Source organism: Lactuca virosa, chromosome 5 (genome assembly GCF_052849685.1).
Source record: "Lactuca virosa cultivar CGN04683 chromosome 5, Lactuca_virosa_CGN04683_v6, whole genome shotgun sequence".
Lineage (NCBI taxonomy): Eukaryota > Viridiplantae > Streptophyta > Magnoliopsida > Asterales > Asteraceae > Lactuca > Lactuca virosa.
This window is the reverse complement of record NC_136430.1, coordinates 356,643,452-356,660,918: the sequence shown is the minus strand read 5'-3', so window position 1 is coordinate 356,660,918 and position 17,467 is coordinate 356,643,452.

Sequence of the window (17,467 nt, the reverse complement as noted above, 5' to 3'; positions counted from 1 at the left end):
CCATTCCAGTTAAAGTTGGATTTGCATAGGAGTTCTGAAAGTTCTCAATTGGTTGCATAACAACTTGGAAGCAATGGCAGGCCCTGTACTGCCAGGTGGCAAGAAGTTAAGATTGCATAAGTTCAGTCCATATGAGTTTGGATTTGTCATTATCCTTGTGTTGTGACTATGGTTTTGACGATTACATGGATAAGAACACATATACCATAAAATCTAAGGGTCATAAGGTTTCTCTCCGATTCATGAAAATGATGGTGAGGAAACACTTCCACCAAGTAGATTTGAAGCAGATGGCAAAAGGTCTAAACAATTGAGACTATGATTACGGCATCCCTTTTGATAGTTCTGAAATTGTTTAGACACACATGCATGCTATCTAAGGAAAGGTGTATGATTTTGATAAAGTTTTATCAAAGCATCTCGTATCAGAAATCTGAACTTTGGTAAGAAAGTCAATAAAGTATTGATTTCTAGAAGTCCAGCTGATTTGTGAGTACATGTCAAAGCTAGTGGGAGCATAAGTGTTATGCTAATAATCATCATGTTAGTGGGAGCATGATGATTATTGTTAGTGTTGCAAGTTAGCAATGTTAATTATAGAAAACAAAAGTTTCAATTCGTGAGGCTGCAGGGATTGAAAAAGTTGTTTTGCTATAATTAAAGGAGAGGATATACTTCAATTCAGTTCTAAAGGCTTAGATTGAGACCTTAATCATCTTTAGTCAAGAATATATATATATATATATATATATATATATATATATATATATATATATATATATATATATATATATATATATATATATATATATATATGAATTTCATGTTGGATTGGTTCAACTTAAGGAAATTCTATATATTGCATTCTCAAAATTCGATTATGATTACGGCATCCCTCTTCATAGTCAAATTTTGAAAACATGGCAAATAAAAATATTGTAGCAAAAGACTGGTCTAGAATCATGTCTTTATGTGAGACATCATGAATCGTGTACCGTTTGCTTTGGGTACAGGATCGATTGCATGTGCTATAATATTTGTCATTTCTAAATTTTTCCAAATGCCCAGAGGCATTAAGAAGGGAAAAGGTCTAGAATTGGATATGACTAAAATGATTAAGCAATTGTCGAGGACAATCTGAGGTTTACCAAAGATTGGTTGCTCAGGGACAGTTGGAAGTATAGTGCTAATTTTGGAAGGACCATATTGACATATTCTGAAAAGAGGCATCTCTTATTCAGAAGTGATAGTCAAAATGAGAATATGGAGTTGTCTCCATAGGTGGAAGTTATCTGTGTAAGATTAGAAAACTTAATGCAAGAAGCATGTCCAAAGCAATGTACTTTGAATATGAGACTTAGTTTCCATGGAGTTGATCTCCATTGGAATACCTTATAATGACTGTTGACAAGTCTTTGTGACTTTGTACATATTCATTACAGGAGGGTCAATGCATATAAGTTTAAAATCTAAACAGATTTCGATAAATGATAGGAATTTGAAATTCTCACATTTTTCGATAAGGATTTGGGAGTGTGAAATTAGAATCATTGAAATTATGTTCAATTGGTTTATTTCACAAAGTAAGGATCATAGACAAACATAGAGTGCATACTTGGTATATGGCAAAGCTATTGTTTAAGAAAAACATAGTGTACATGCTTGGAGCATGGGACAACTAGTGTTTTTAATTCAAGTATAAAGTTGATAAAACCGAAACAATGAATAATGAGTAATCAGTATGGTGATAAATAAAAGTGTTTATTTATATTCATAGGGTTTGATACCATATTTGATTCATTTATTCTTGTGTTTCACTTTGCATGTTTTGACTTCTAGAATAACTAAGTCGCTCTTCCTGAATGATTAAGTTATTCAAACCATCCACAGTCGGTCATATGTTGGAAGTAGATATGAATCAAGACTGTCATGGGTTGGTTTGTAGAGGTCCAAGTTGGTGGACAAAGTGGTGCTACAACACTCATGAGTGCTCATAAGTTCTGAGTATTGGATTCAACCCACGCTCATTTGAATCACTTCATGGATTTTATCACGAGTGATCATGAGACGATAATATCTTATATTCTTAAAACCTAGAGATATGAGTTGTTACTATGAGTTGGTTATATATTGATTGCACGAAAACGCATTGGTAACTCGATGTTATAAAACGTGCCTTTGTGTATGATTCAACAAGTAGTAGAACAAGCCATATGAGTCGAAGTTTATCCATTCCTTTTACCTTCGGGATAAAAGCGATATCTGTGGGCCCCTCGATGATTTAGCGATGACACATGTGAGTGCTTGGCCAAGCCAGGACTGATTTGATTTGTTCAATCAGTCAGTCATCATAAATCAAAAATCGGGAAACAACAAATGGACAGAGAGAATGATTATAATCCATGTCTCAGTCCATATGATATCTAGAATGGAGGAATATATGATCCCTTATCTAATGGACAAGTCATTGACAAGGTCAGAGTTCGACAGCGGCTTTAAAAGCTACGATTGCCAGTTAGGTTTTGAAGTCATACTCAATAATAGTTTTAGACTTATCCAAGTGGGAGACTGTTGGATTAATGTCTAAGTCCATAACTATATTTGGTATGTACTTGACCCGACCCGGCATGGTCCATTTGGGTTGCACTTCACCGGCACAATTTATATGGATAGTCTTTTGAGAATAGTATATTTATGATTTATATTAATATATTATAAGTTCTAATATATTAATATGGAATCATATTATTTAATTAGTATTGATCAATAATTAATTTAGAATTAATTAAGTGATCAAAAAGAACTAATTAAATATGGACTCTTATATATATGGAATGGGCCAAGTTCATTTAGGTTGGGCTAAGCTTTCATGGATGGTCCATGGAGCTTTTAACCCATGGATCCTATGTAAATGAAAGGTCATGGGTATTAGGGTTTACATGGATGTAACCCTAATCCTCCATAATATATAAAGGGGTCCTTGGCTCACAAAATTGGCACAAGTGTGTGAAAAAAAGAGTGGGCCGATTTTAGTGTGCATACATATTCTCTCAAGTTCTTCCAAGGTGTTTTGGTGATTTGTGATTCCATTTGAGGCTTCCACACTATTGGGGCTATGCTCTTAAAGCTTGAAGACATCAAGCTACATCAAAAGGTATGTCATATAACTAGAACTTTGTAGTATAGGTGCTTCATAATATGCTAGTTAGGATGAAACCTTGGAATAGTTAATATTTGCATGTATAATAGAGAAAACATAGATCCAAGGTTTATAGGGTTGCATGTACACCATAGGAGTGTTAGAATGCTCAAAACCCAACAAGAGTGTGGGCGGGGCCCGTATCTCTTAGTTAGTTGAGTGTGAGTGGGGCCCGTATCTCTTAGTTAGCTGAGTGTGGGAGGGGGCCGTATCTCACAGAGTGTGGGCGGGGCCCGTATTTTATAGGGCGAGGCCCGTTACCCGAGTGTGGCAAGGCCCGTATCTCCTTGAGTGTGGCTGGGGCACGTACCTCCTAGTTGCGTGTTATGTGTATGGTATGTGTTAGTTTGGGGGAAACTCACTAAGCTTCATGCTTACGGTTTTCAGTTTTGGTTTCAGGTACTTCGGTTTTCAAAAAGAAGAGCTCGGGATGATTGCAGAGCACACACCATATGTTTCCGCCTGGGATGTTTTACTCTGATTTTATAGAAATTGAGACAGTGGTTTTACGTATATGTTTGGATGTCATTGATAAATATTGTTTTATCTATTATTAAAAATGAAATTTTGAGGACAATATTTTGGATGTTACAAGTTGGTATCAGACCCTTGGTTTGAGGGATTCGTGCATGCTTTCGGGTGTGTCTGAACTCAAACTGAGGACTTGGTATTAAAATTTTCAAAAGTAAAATCATTTTATAAAAAGGATTTCAAAAGAGAAAAGGGTGTGGTGCATGCAATCAACAGAGCTTAAGTAAGTTCTCCCAAATTACCCATACATGTTTGTTATGATATGATATGATTGTGAGAAATGCATGCTAGATTAGGGCTAAGGATCTAGGAAAGATTCCTTATATACGTATTGTATGTGTATGAGAACTACATGCTAGATTAGGGCTAAGGATCTAGGAAGCATGCCTTATATGCCTGTTGTATGTGTATGAGAACTGCATGCTAGATTAGGGCTAAGGATCTAGGAAGGATGTCTTGTATGCCTACTGTATGAGCTTATTGAACTGCATGCTAGTACTGATTAGTCAGTGATATGATGGCCTGATTAGGATATGCTTGATGTTGTTTACTCAATGCTCGAATGCTTCTTGCTTTGTGCTTTTAGGAGTTCTATCTATCTAAACTAACTAGTAAACGAATATGTTAAGTTACATATTACGAGAACTAAACAATTTCAGAAGGTTAGGTTTAGCCTTATTTCGCAGCTCTCGTTTGAGTCTAACCGTTTTAGGGAGAGACCTCTCATTCGAAGAATTATCTGGTCTTAGTAATATGTAATGGTATTCACGAGCTAGTTAGGGAAAGGTAGCAGGGACTTCTTATGCAAATGATGGTGGAGAGTGGGTTAGAGAGTACCCTAGGGCAAGCCTAGGATGAGATTAGCGCTGAGAGAAGTAGTAGAGAAAGGGACTTGGTGGAGTCAAGACAATTATTGAGGAAAGTACAGATAGATGTGGAAGGTAGTATGGGCCCGTACTACTGAAAGTATAGGATTCGTACTCGATTCAAGAAGGGTTACGATAAGACCAGGAAACTTGTAATGCGTGTGTGATCCCTCGATATTGGATGAGTATTCGGATGGTTGTTATGGTATGTTTACAGCATGGTGACGCTACGTGATGGGTCAGTTGGCAGTTGTAGTGTTGGAAAGGGATCAGGCTCGGACTCTGTAGTCGAGCATCTCGATAAGCAGATGAGGAAATAAAGAAGGTGAGGTATCATGATATACTGTGGAATGATATCAGGGATTTCGTTAGTATCTCGGGGTGCGAGACCCTGAATGATATGACTTCTAGAGCCTGAGAGCGGAAATTGATTTGGAGCACATTTTGAAGAGGGGACAGATTAGGTGCACATACTAAGGGTCCTGAGAAGAGACCCCAGATTTCGGACCAACTTTTGAGAGGCCAGCAGGGCCGGATTCAGTGCAACACATGCGGTAAACTGCACGATTGAGTTTTTCGTTCCAAGGGATTAGGCCCAATTTGGAAAATTGGTCCATTGATGGATTTTCTGCTATTGTGGGGATTATATTATCAAGGAGTGTGATATGCCATTATGCATGCCGGAAGTCTTCAATGAATCAATAGAGGGTCGTATTTTTTCAAGTGGGTTTCAGTGTGTTTCGTTGTCTATCCTGGTCCTTATCAGGATCAATTCAGGGGTGTTGCTTGGAGGATCTTTGGTCAGGGTTAGCGTGATAGTGCTCCAGTGGAGTCAGGGTTCAGTGGTTCTATCAATTGTTCGGGTATGATCGACAGTTGCCTATGGAAGGACCTTGGAGTCCAAGACCCTACTGTTGCCAGGAATGGAATGGTAGCAGGAAGATGATGGTGTCAGTTGCGTGAGTTGTTTGATCATTGAATGTGTCAAGAGAATTGTATTTTCGCATGGACTGAAGTCGGTTAGAGTTCAATGATTCCTTGAGGATAGAAATTAGAGTAGAGGTTCGTCAATGCATGGCAAGGGTTATGGTTATTAGTCGCAGGCATAAAAACTCAAGGAAATGGCATGGTGCCATGAGTGGTGATTTGGATCATCAGATTGGTTAAGGTCTCAAGAGCATTCTCCCAGATTCTAGTAGTTGAGCGATCGTTGAGATTTGGCTACTCATGGAATGCTAGTTTGGTAATCACAAGTTATAGGCAGTTCCTACTATACGAGGTTCAATGGGTTGGAATCCATCAGACTTATAGGATGAAAGAGCTTCGTCAAATCTAAGTGGGGGAGAATCGATCAGAACTTCTGGGAAGTGGATCGGGTGTGGAACTAGGGCAAGTTTTGCATCCTCGTCAGGAATGGAGGCGACTCAAGTGACCATTTGGTTCGAGGTTTTGCAAGTGGGAGTTCAGGGAACTCCCGACAGCTGGTCGACATTTTCTTGTTATGCATAACAGGTTTTTGGATGGATCCAGACCGAGAGTCGTGTTAAAACCTCGCTGCATGTTCTTGTCTGGTGCGGGATTTGATTCAGGATATTTGGAATTGAGATCGTCGGGTTGTGATGAAACCCGGGATGGTAATCATGGTTGGCTAGAAGTGTTTTGAGACTGCGATGGGATCATAGCATTCACATGTTCGACGTAGACTATCGTTGGTAGTGGACATGAGCGTAAAGGGGGAATCATTTAGTGCCTTGGGCACGCCAATCAGGATTGTTGAGGAGTATTTCTCCTTTATGGGTTGAGGACCATTGGGGTCCGAGGTGGAGCTCGGCCTGTGTAACCCTAGATGGGTGACACCCGTGGGCAAGGCCGCTCCGTGGTATAGTTTGGGTGGGACCCGTAGGCAAGGCCCGTGTATTTATGGTAGCGCAGGTGAGACCTGGTAGAGACCGTTAGGTCAAGGTATGTGATCTTGGGTTTTAGGATTCAGTGAGTGGTCAATGTATGTGACGCAGAAGGGTTTATAGGTTGGATAGCCTTCTCATTTGGACTCTTGGGAACCTGATGGTGGGACCAGGTGCGAGACTAGTAGTCTCAACGTTGGTTTGGGAACCTTTGTATCTCGATCTAGCAAGGGTTGTTGTTATTAGAAGGTCTTGAGTATAATGTAAGTGCAGATCTCTAGATCTCAGTTTACGAGTTGAGTATCGGGTTGGATTTTTAGGTAAGATCTCAAGTCGGTATCACGAGTGTTTTGTGCAGAATTTTCGTTTCTGTGGGTTGAGGATTGGGGTATCTTTATGCCAATGGTATCGATCGAAGGGCTCAAGGGTAATGAACAAATTTATTTTGGATGGTAGGTCAGCTCTCGTCACTGTGTCTTGGATTGGTTCTATTGGTACGAGCATCAAGATAACTCAGGGCGGTATTTTCTACGATTTGGAGCTCGAGTGTGTAGGTAGCTCGTTATTCTGTAGCGAGGTTAGGCCACTTGCAGTCGGGTTTGGATAATCTCAGGGAAGCTGATTTAATCCTGTTGCGCAGCTTTCGTCTGAGTCTAACCGTTGCAGGGACGAGTCTCCTACTTGAAGGATTATTTGAGCCTTGTTCAAGTGTAAGTGATCTGCAGGGATAATTAGTCAGTGATTCTGTTACCTAGAGAGGACCTCAAGTTATCAGAAGTTAAGTGGTTAATTGGGAGATAAGTGGACTAGGTTCAACATATAATGATTTAGTATGGGCGATTTGTCAGGGAGTCAGACCATCTCAAAATTTTAGATTTCAGATTGAGTAATGTGTTTATATTGCAAGGAATTCGTTCACCTTCGGATTGTAAAGCCCTGCGAGGGTTGATTTTGGTTGCCTTGGAAAGGTTGGGGTGTGCTCGGGGTTGTGGCCGTGTCGGGAATGGCAACGAACGATTTTGAGAACGAAAAATAATTCAAGTGGGGGAGAATTGTAACATTCCGTTTTTAAAATAAATAATAACCCCTAGAACCCCGAAACGTATTTTTATGTATTGCATTTTAGCCCTAAGTCGTACTAATTAACGGGGTGTATACAATTGGGGTGTTAAAGGCTATATTTTTATTGAGGGTTAAATGGTAAGTGTCGGACTTATATTGTAATGAATTCTTAAAGATGGGGGCTGTTTGGTAAGTATTGGACTTAATATGAAAAAAAGATTTATGGGGAGGGGCCAAACTTGGAAATTAGAACATAAGTTTGGATGAAGGCACGGGATTGAACCCGATGCTTCTTCCTTCTCTTTTGCTGGAACAACCCTAAACCTAGAGGCCCTTTTCAACAGCCGCCACCACCATGTGAGCCCTCTCAGCCGCCACCACAGTGTCGTGTCCGTCCGCCGCCTGCCGTTGAGCACCACCACAACAACCTTGCTACCGGAGACGCCGTGAGCAGCCGGGATGATTGCTGAAGGCCGACGAATGGGCCGTGTGCGTTGCCGCATGGGTCACGAGCTACCGTGAAGCTTCTGGTAAGGCCATCTACCACTTCTCTCTCCTCTCCTTCTTTCTTTTCGGTGGTTTGACGTCGTGTATGTCGGTTGTGGTCGCCGGTGGCCCTTGGTCGCCGTTTCTGCTTGTTCCAACGTCAACAGCCGCCTAGTCTGTGGTCGGGAACTTTGCTCTCGTGTAGTTTATATGTATGTGTTGCTGCTACGAGTCGAATGTGTAGGTGTGTGTATATTTTCTGGCCGGAAAGCGTGGGTAACCACCATGGCAGCCAACCATGGTAGCTGCCATCATATAGCCTCCTTCTTCCTCCACCAGCCATCGTGGAAGGTGGATGTGTGTGTGTGAAATCGTGGAAATGCATGTATTTTAATGATGTGTCGTTGGTTGGACCATTCTCGGTTGAAAGTTGAAGAAAATCCATCACCACCACCATTACCGGAGTGTGGGCGAGGCCCGTATCTCCTTGAGTGTGGGCGGGGCCCGTACCTCCTAGTTGTGTGTTATGTGTATGGTATGTGTTAGTATGGGGGAAACTCACTAAGCTTCGTGCTTACGGTTTTCAGTTTTGGTTTTAAGTACTTCGGTTTTCAAAAAGAAGAGTTCGGGATGATTGCAGAGCACACACCATATGTTTCCGCCTGGGATGTTTTACTCTGATTTTACAGAAATTGAGACAGTGGTTTTACGTATATGTTTGGATGTCATTGATAAATACTGTTTTATCTATTATTAAAAATGAAATTTTTGGGACCATATTTTGGATGTTACATGAGCTCAAAATACCATCATGAAGGCTAAAGGACGATTTCTAGGGTTTTGGGGACTTAGAGGCTGGTAATGAGGCCAACCCTAAGGAGTTAATGTGCTTATATAGGGTACATTCACTTAAAATTAGGGTTTTCCTCTAACCCTCGTACGCCCCGCGTACACCTCGTACGCCCACCGTACGAGGTTCCACACCCCTGATACAACCTTCGTAATTCGCTACGCATACCCTGAACTACGCCTCGCGTACCACCTTTCGCACCTGTACGCCCCGCGTACTCGGGCTTCCCTTCAAACCCTACACATTCCGAAGGCCATAACTTCTTCAATACACATCCGATTCCAACGATCCATATATCCATGAAAAGGTAACGAAAAGCTCTATGCTTTAAACAACCCGTACCTGCATTACCATATCCCGAACAAACATCTATTCCCATAGAAGTCCGAGCTGACAAATTACCGAAATACCCTTTAACTCCGAAACACAAACCGAATACTCAGATCATCCAATATACATCATCCACCTCCAAATGAGCCCAGGACTAACTTCTTCAAGGATCCTAAGCCTGCTAATACCCAATCCTTGATCACCACCTCGAAATGGAAACTATCTGAAATAGGGTGTTATAAATGAGGTGTTTGGGGTTGTTGATGCTTATGTCCATCGCGGTCTCGACTGCTTGGTTGCTTAGGTCTTGTGGTTTGGCTTAGATCTTGTGTTCTAAACACCATAACTTCTTCATATGATCTTGGATTTTAACGATCTTTATATCCACGTGTTCGTTTTTTGAGTCTACTACAACTTTCGTTAAGATTACTCTCGTTAAAATGTAATATATGTTACTTACGATTTTATAAAAAAAAACATTCACGTATACATTAATAGAAAATGTATGGATATAATGACCGTAAGTAAAAATATCTTATTTTAACGGGAGTAATCTAAACGAAAGTTGTAGTAGACTCAAATATGAACGCATGGATATAAAGATCGTTAAAATCCAAGATCGTATGAAGAAGTTATGACGTTTAGACCACAAGACCTAAGCAATCAAGCAGTCGAGGTTGTGATGTACATAAGCATCAACAGCCTTAAACATATCATTAATGATTGTCTCCTATAAGATGACGTGCGGAAAAACCTAAAGAAATCAGTCATCAGTACGAATGTGTACAAAAACAAAAAGGAATTATTTTGCAACAAAAAAATATTAAAGAGTAAATGTGTAAAAAAAAATATTAAGTACTAAATATGTACAAAATGATAAGTATATTACCCTATTAAGTCATTTTACACGGCTAACCTGGAGTAGTCCGTCATAAGGACTGAATATTTATAATTTAACAAGTTAAGTGACCAAATATGTAAAAATCGAAAGTTATACTACCGTTTTTAAGTGATTATCCCTAAAAAGATCGAATTACATCCGTGAAAAGGTGTCCCCAAGTCCCAACTAAAAAACTAGCGAGGGAGGAATCCGAACCGCAATGCCATGCACGAGGGCTTATTCCTTGCTTTGTTACGAAATTGGGTTTGAGGCGACAGTTGCACATAAGAGCATGTGCAAAGAGCAAACAAGGGCTTTTTAGTAATGAAAGATGTGTTTATTTTCCTAAAAGAAATCAGATGATAATTTATTAATTTAAGTTATCAATCATGTCACTTGACCCAATTGACCCAAGAGACTCATCGCCTTCTCGAGTTCTCGCATTTTACAAACTTTAGTAGATTTGTTACGTTTGTTTTTAACTTATCAATTAAAATGGACAAATGGACAAATTAAATGTATAACAAAATATATTTTTTTTCAATTTTATAATATTTTTCAGAGTATATGCTTAAAATGATATCTTATAACGTTATATGGTTCATAAAATACAAATTGAATCATTGTAAATTAATCATGTTGGTAAAAGAGTCTTTAGTCAATCATAAACTTATAGCTCGAGTTATTAAATATTAATTTTGAAAATATTTTATTTAAAATAAGATTATATTTAAGCCCAATAGTTCTTTAATAAATATTTTTGTTATACTTGATATGCAAACTAGTGTGTTATAGGTTTTTCGATAAACTATAGTTACCTTTGACAAGATTTAGGCTGTGAATTATGTCTAAGGAGGTTTAGGGTGTTTTTCATTGTTTATTTGAAGTGTTTATTGACATATTTTAGAGTTTTTGATAAATTATTTTTGATAAAGAGCTTTAAGTGTTTGTATATGAAGATTTTATAAATATTTATTGACTTTGAATAAAGAGTTTTTGATAAATTATTTTCACTTGTTAATTTATTTAAGGAGTTTTTGATTAGTTATTTTCTAATTATACATATAAACACCAATTGCCAAACACTAAAAATTAATTTATCAACTTATTACGTTTTAATATCATATAACCTAAACTAAACATTAAAAAAAAAAAAGACTCTTTCAACTGTTAAGCCAGCCTCTTAACTATTAATAATGATAAAATAATAAAGGGAAAATGTTAGCTCATTAAACTTATGTCTTTTACTCGATTTGGTAACTAACGTATTTTTTTTTGCGCAATAAGTCATTAAACTTACAATTTACTTGCCTACTAAGTCATTTTTGTTAGTTTTTAACGAATTCACGTTAAATCAGTTTTTCAAAATTACATTAATGGTCCATATGTTTTCAAATTCTTTCGTATTTGGTCCTAATCCAAACACACACATACAATGAATCTCTCCCAAAACTCCAATCTCAAACTCCACATTCCGGCATTATTGTTCACTATTCATTCTATTATTATTATATTTTATATTTATATATATTTTTTAAATTGATAGATTTTGAATAGGTAACGTTTCTAGAGCCATTGTACTTTTTATGGCCAAATTACGCTTGCTTTTCTTGATAATACTATAAGGCTATGTGTTATTATGATATGAAAAATGAAGTGGAGAAAAAGATAGACATCCACATTGATGTTGATGATGGTGGTTTGGTTCATTCGTCACCACAAATTTTTGAATAATCTAAATGATGCATAAAACAGGAGGAGGATGAGGATGTATCTCTAGGAATTTTCTCTTAGAATCAGGTTAACGAAACCGATCATTGAACTTAATTAGAGACCTTTCAAAGCCGATTTGTTCAGTTATATGTTCTGATTTCTTTATTTTTTTTCTAGTTGATTCAACTCCAATGAAGATTTGTACTTCAAGTTGACGGTCTTTGATAACCAAGAATGAATTAGACTCATCGCAAAGATTTTTATTCTTTGTTTTTCTTTTCCTTCATATATGAATTTTTTACATACACAGTAGTGACTGCACACTCATCATCACATTCTTCAAAGTATTTGATGAAATGTCTAACAAAAATGTGTAAAGAAATTGGTTGTTGATATAGACTTAGTTTCTTGTGTTTGATTATTATATCTGATTCTTGATCTTTCTTCAGTGTTTGCATCACCCAAATCCTAGTTAACACCTTTTTGTATGTTGATTCTTCTTCTTCTGGCTTCCATCTATTTAAAATTTGACAAAATGTTATATCCGTTATTTTTCGAAATTGATTCGAGATCAATCATTCTATTTTTTGCCAACTATGGATCAGTCTTCCATTGTGAATTGTAATACCATTTAATAACATCTTCAAAATAGTTCACTGCAACCTCCAAACTTTCATCGTTAGATAATGTATTTATCAAAAGTAACTTGTGTGTTTGACTGCTATAAAAGTCGAACCTGAATGAAAAATTATCTAGAACCATGCCTATTAAATAGTGATATATTTTGTGATAGATATCAGAGAAATTATCTATCATGAGTGAACACCAAAACTGAGCCATATAACTTAAATTAAGCAGACAAAATGTGAAATCCTACACATATACGTATCTCCAAAAAGCATTAAACATAATCACAGCCACAAGACTCAGATATGAATCGAAAAATCCAAAATATTAGTGAATAAAGTACATAGATAAAACGCACACCCCCAAGAACTACCTAACGGATTTTTATTAAATAACACGAAATGTCGTCGGAGATGGAAGGGTCATAAAAGAAGATGGATGTCAGCAGAATTGAAATGGAGAAGCATGTATGTGGTTGGATTAGGACCAAATACGAAATAATTTGAAAACATAGGTACCATTAATGTAATTTTAAAAAGGTGATTTAACGGGGATCTGTTAAAAACTAATGAAAATGACTTAATTGGTAGGTAAATTGTAAGTTTAATGATCTATTGCGCAAAAAAATATTTTAGTGACCAAATCGAGTAAAAAACATAAGTTTAATGGGATACAGTGACATTTCCCAATAATAAAAACAAGTAAGCAAATACTGAAGTAACTAATTTCAAAGAATAAAATTTACAAAATTTAAAATAATTTGGACATATTTTAGAGAATAAAAATTCCATAAAAATGACTAAGTTTATGTAAAAGATCGATTTTGTCACTATATTGTTTTTTTTATCAATTAAAATGGACAAATAGACAAATTAAGTGCACAACAAAATATATTCTTTTATTAATTTTATAATAAAAATATCTCAGACTTTATGCTTAAATCGATATCTTATAACGTCATATGGTTCATAAAATATAAATTGAATCATTGTAAATTAGTCATGTTGGTAAAAGAGTCTTTAGTCCATCATAAACTTATAGCTCGAGTTATTAAATATTAATTTTGAAAATATTTTAATTAAAATAAGATTTTGTATATGCGTAATAGTTCTTTAATAAATATTTTTGTTACACTTATATGCAACCTAGTGTGTTATAGGTTTTTCGATAAACTATAGTTACCCTTTCACGAGATTTAGGCTGGAAATTATGTCTAACATGAGGTTAGGTGTAACAACCCAAAAATCATAGAAATTTAAAATTTTCAAAAACAACTCATTTCATCCATAAAGTGTTTACAAAACTATTGTTTCAAAAACATTACTCAAAATCAGAGTTTCCTAAGATCCAATGTAATAAAACAGGAAGATGTGCACGATCATGCCTTCGTTTCCTACGATCCTCTGAAGTACCTGAAACAATAAACTAAAACTGTAAGTCAAAGCTTAATGAGTTCCCCCAAAGTACCACCACACAACAAAACAAACAAAAGCATACAAACATTAGCCTTCAGCCTGACTAGACCGCCTTGCAGGACCTACAACCTATTTAGACCGCTCTACGGGCCTTCGGCCTGACTGGACTGCCTCGCAGGGCCTACAGCCTATCCGGACCGCCCCGGGTGTCTTGACCTTCAGCACAAAGCAGGACCGCCTCAACCCACCGCAATATGTCGACATATGTAACAGATAAAAATAAACACAAATCCAACAAAAATATATAGTCATACAGATCTACTAATCAGCCATATACTAGCATATCACTATCCTATAACCAGGGTACATAATCTAGTGGGCTGACATTGGTGCCTTCGACTCACGGGTACAATGAGGAAAACTCACCTCTCAGTCCGACGAGCAGCAGAAAAGTACACGACACCGAATACAAATCCAACACCAACTCCACCGATCACCTAAACGAAACCAGTGACCTAAGCTTAGTTAATAATCCCAAAAGACCTAAAATACCCAAACTACTCTTAGGTCAACCTTGGTCGAATGGTCAAAGTCAACAAACCAGCCGAGTACGCTGGGTGTTCCCAGCTGAACGTGAGGCGTACTCCTCTTGACCAAGAAGTCGCGGGCTTGATCACATACACGCAGCGTACCATTTGGTACGCCCAGCGTATGCACATGGTCACCTCAACTTATTATTAAGAGCTTAATACATCAATTCCTTACGTCCAAATCCAGATTTAAGCCCAAAATAACATTATAAGTCATAAAGTTTCCAACTTTATGATTTTTCATTGCTAGAAGTGCTTAATACCAACAAACCCTAACTTCTTAATCCAATATGACATACTAGCACATACATGGGGAAGGACTAAGAGCCAGGATCATGTTTTTATGCTTTTAGACATCTTAAAACGTCTGGAAGGACAACTTATAGGGGCTGGAGCATGCCATACCCATAAAGATCAAGACTTGGAACCAAAATGCTTCATGAATCAAGAAATAACAAGATCTAAAGAAATGCAAGCCAAGTTCAGAACTTTATACCTCTTGGAGGTTGCTAGGTAGATGAGGATTCCAGATCCAAAGCTTCTTCAAGCTTCCAAAGTGATTCTACTTCCTTCCCTCTCCTTCAAGGTCACCAAAATGCACACCAAAGGTCAAGAATGCTCAAACAAGGGACTAGGGTTTGCTAAGTTCGAATGAGGTGATGGAGGCTGATGAGAGAAGAGACTTGGAGGCCATAAGGATGTTTAAATAGGGTCCAAACCCCAAAAAATTAGGGTTTGGGATCTTACCACGTACTCCCAACGTACTGATGGGTTTTGAGCATTCTAACACTCCTATGGTGTACATGCAACCCTATAAACCTTGGATCTATGTTTTCTCTATTATACATGCAAATATTCAATATTCCAAGGTTTCATCCTAACTACATAATATGAAGCAACTATACTACAAAAGCCTAGTTAAATGACATACCTTTTGATGGAGCTTGAAGTATTGGTCTTTAAGAGCTTAGCCCCAATAGTGTGGAAGCCTCAAGTGGAATCACAAATCACCAAAAACACCTTGGAAAACTTGAGAGAATAGAATGCACACTAGAAATCGGCCCACTCTTGTATCCTCGCACACTAGTGCCATTTCATGTGCCAAAGACCTCTTTATATAGTATGGAGGATTAGGGTTACATTCATGTAAACTCTAATACCCATGACCTTTCATTTCCATAAGATCAATGGGTTAAAAACTCCATGGACTATCCATGCAAGCTTAGCCCAACCTAAATGTACTTGGCCCATTCTATATATATATATATATATATATATATATATATATATATATATATATATATATATATATATATATATATATATATATATATATAAGAGTCCATATTTAATTAGCTCATTTTGATCACTAAATTAATTCTAAATTAATTCTTGATCAATACTAATTAAATAATATGATTTCATATTAATATATTAGAACTTATAATATATTAATATAAATCATAAACATACTATTCTCAAAAGACTATTCATACAAATTGTTCCGGTGAAGTGCAACCCAAATGGACCATGCTACTCTCGGGTCGAGTACATACCAATAATAGTTATGGGCTTAGACATCTAATCCAACACGTACAATATGTACACCCAACGTCCGTGCCCACGCCCCATTATTTACAAAAATGCCACTATGGGCCATTTTGCAACATTTCTCATACATAAGGGCTAAAATGCAATAATCTTCATAATTAGGGTTAAAATTTACAATTACCTCAAAATCAGGATGTTACAATTCTCCCCTACTGCACCTTGACCAAAGACACCATCTTGTTACGCAAGACCTTCATCTTCCGATCCAAGATCGCCACTGGTCTCTCCACCCAATTCAGATGATCATCAACCTGAATATCCTCCAAAGGAACAACCGCTGAATTTTCAGCCAAACACTACCAAAGCTGCGAAACATGGAAGGTGGTGTGGATATGGTTGAGATCCTCGGGCAAATCCAATCTGTACGCTACCTTGCCAACCCTGGCTATCACCCGAAATGGCCCAATATAGCGGGGCCCCAACTTGCCCTTCTTCCTGAAGCGTATTACACCCTTCCACGGTGATACCTTCCTCAAGACAATATCCCCGACCTGGAACTCCAACTCGGATCGACGCTTGTCGGCATAACTCTTCTGTCGACTCTGAGTTGTCTGAAGTCTCTGCCTAATCTATTGAATGACCTTTGTCGTCTGAAGAACTATCTTAGTCCTTCCCATGACTCTATGACCAACCTCTTCCCAACAAACTGGGGTACGACACTTCCTCCCCTAGAGAAGCTCGAAAGGCAGCACACCGATACTGGAGTGATAGTTGTTGTTGTACGAAAACTCAGCTAAGGGAAGGTAGGAGTCCCAAATCCCACCAAAATCTGTGACACAATTTCTTAACATGACCTCAAGTGTTTGAATGGTCCGTTCACTCTGCCTATCCATCTGCGGATGATAAGCAGTGCTAAAGTCAAACCTCGTACCCACTTCCTCATGAAACTTCTGCCAAAAACGAGACGTGAACCGAACATCTCGATCAGATACAATGGCGAACGGAATACCATGTCGAGCAACGACCTCGCGCACGTAAATATCAGCCAATTTCTCGGCTGATGATCTCTCACGAATGGCTAAGAAGTGGGCACTCTTGGTCAATCGGTCCACAATTACCTAAATCGCATCAAACCCCTTAGCCGTCCGCGGTAACTTGGTGATGAAATCCATGGTGATTTGTTCCCACTTCTACATGGGAACCTCCAAAGGCTGAAGCTTTTCATGCGGTCTTTGGTGCTCGGCCTTGACCATCTGACAGGTCAAGCACCTCTCAACATACCAGGAAATCGCCCTATTCATAACTAAGTCGCAAATCCTGATACATCTTAGTTGCTCCGGCGTGTATCGAAAACCTGGACTTGTGTGCTTCTTCCAGCACAGTCTTCTTGGTGCCACCAAAGTATGGCACCCAAACTCGTCCATATCGGGTCAATAATCCACGACTGTCAGTAGCAAACCTGT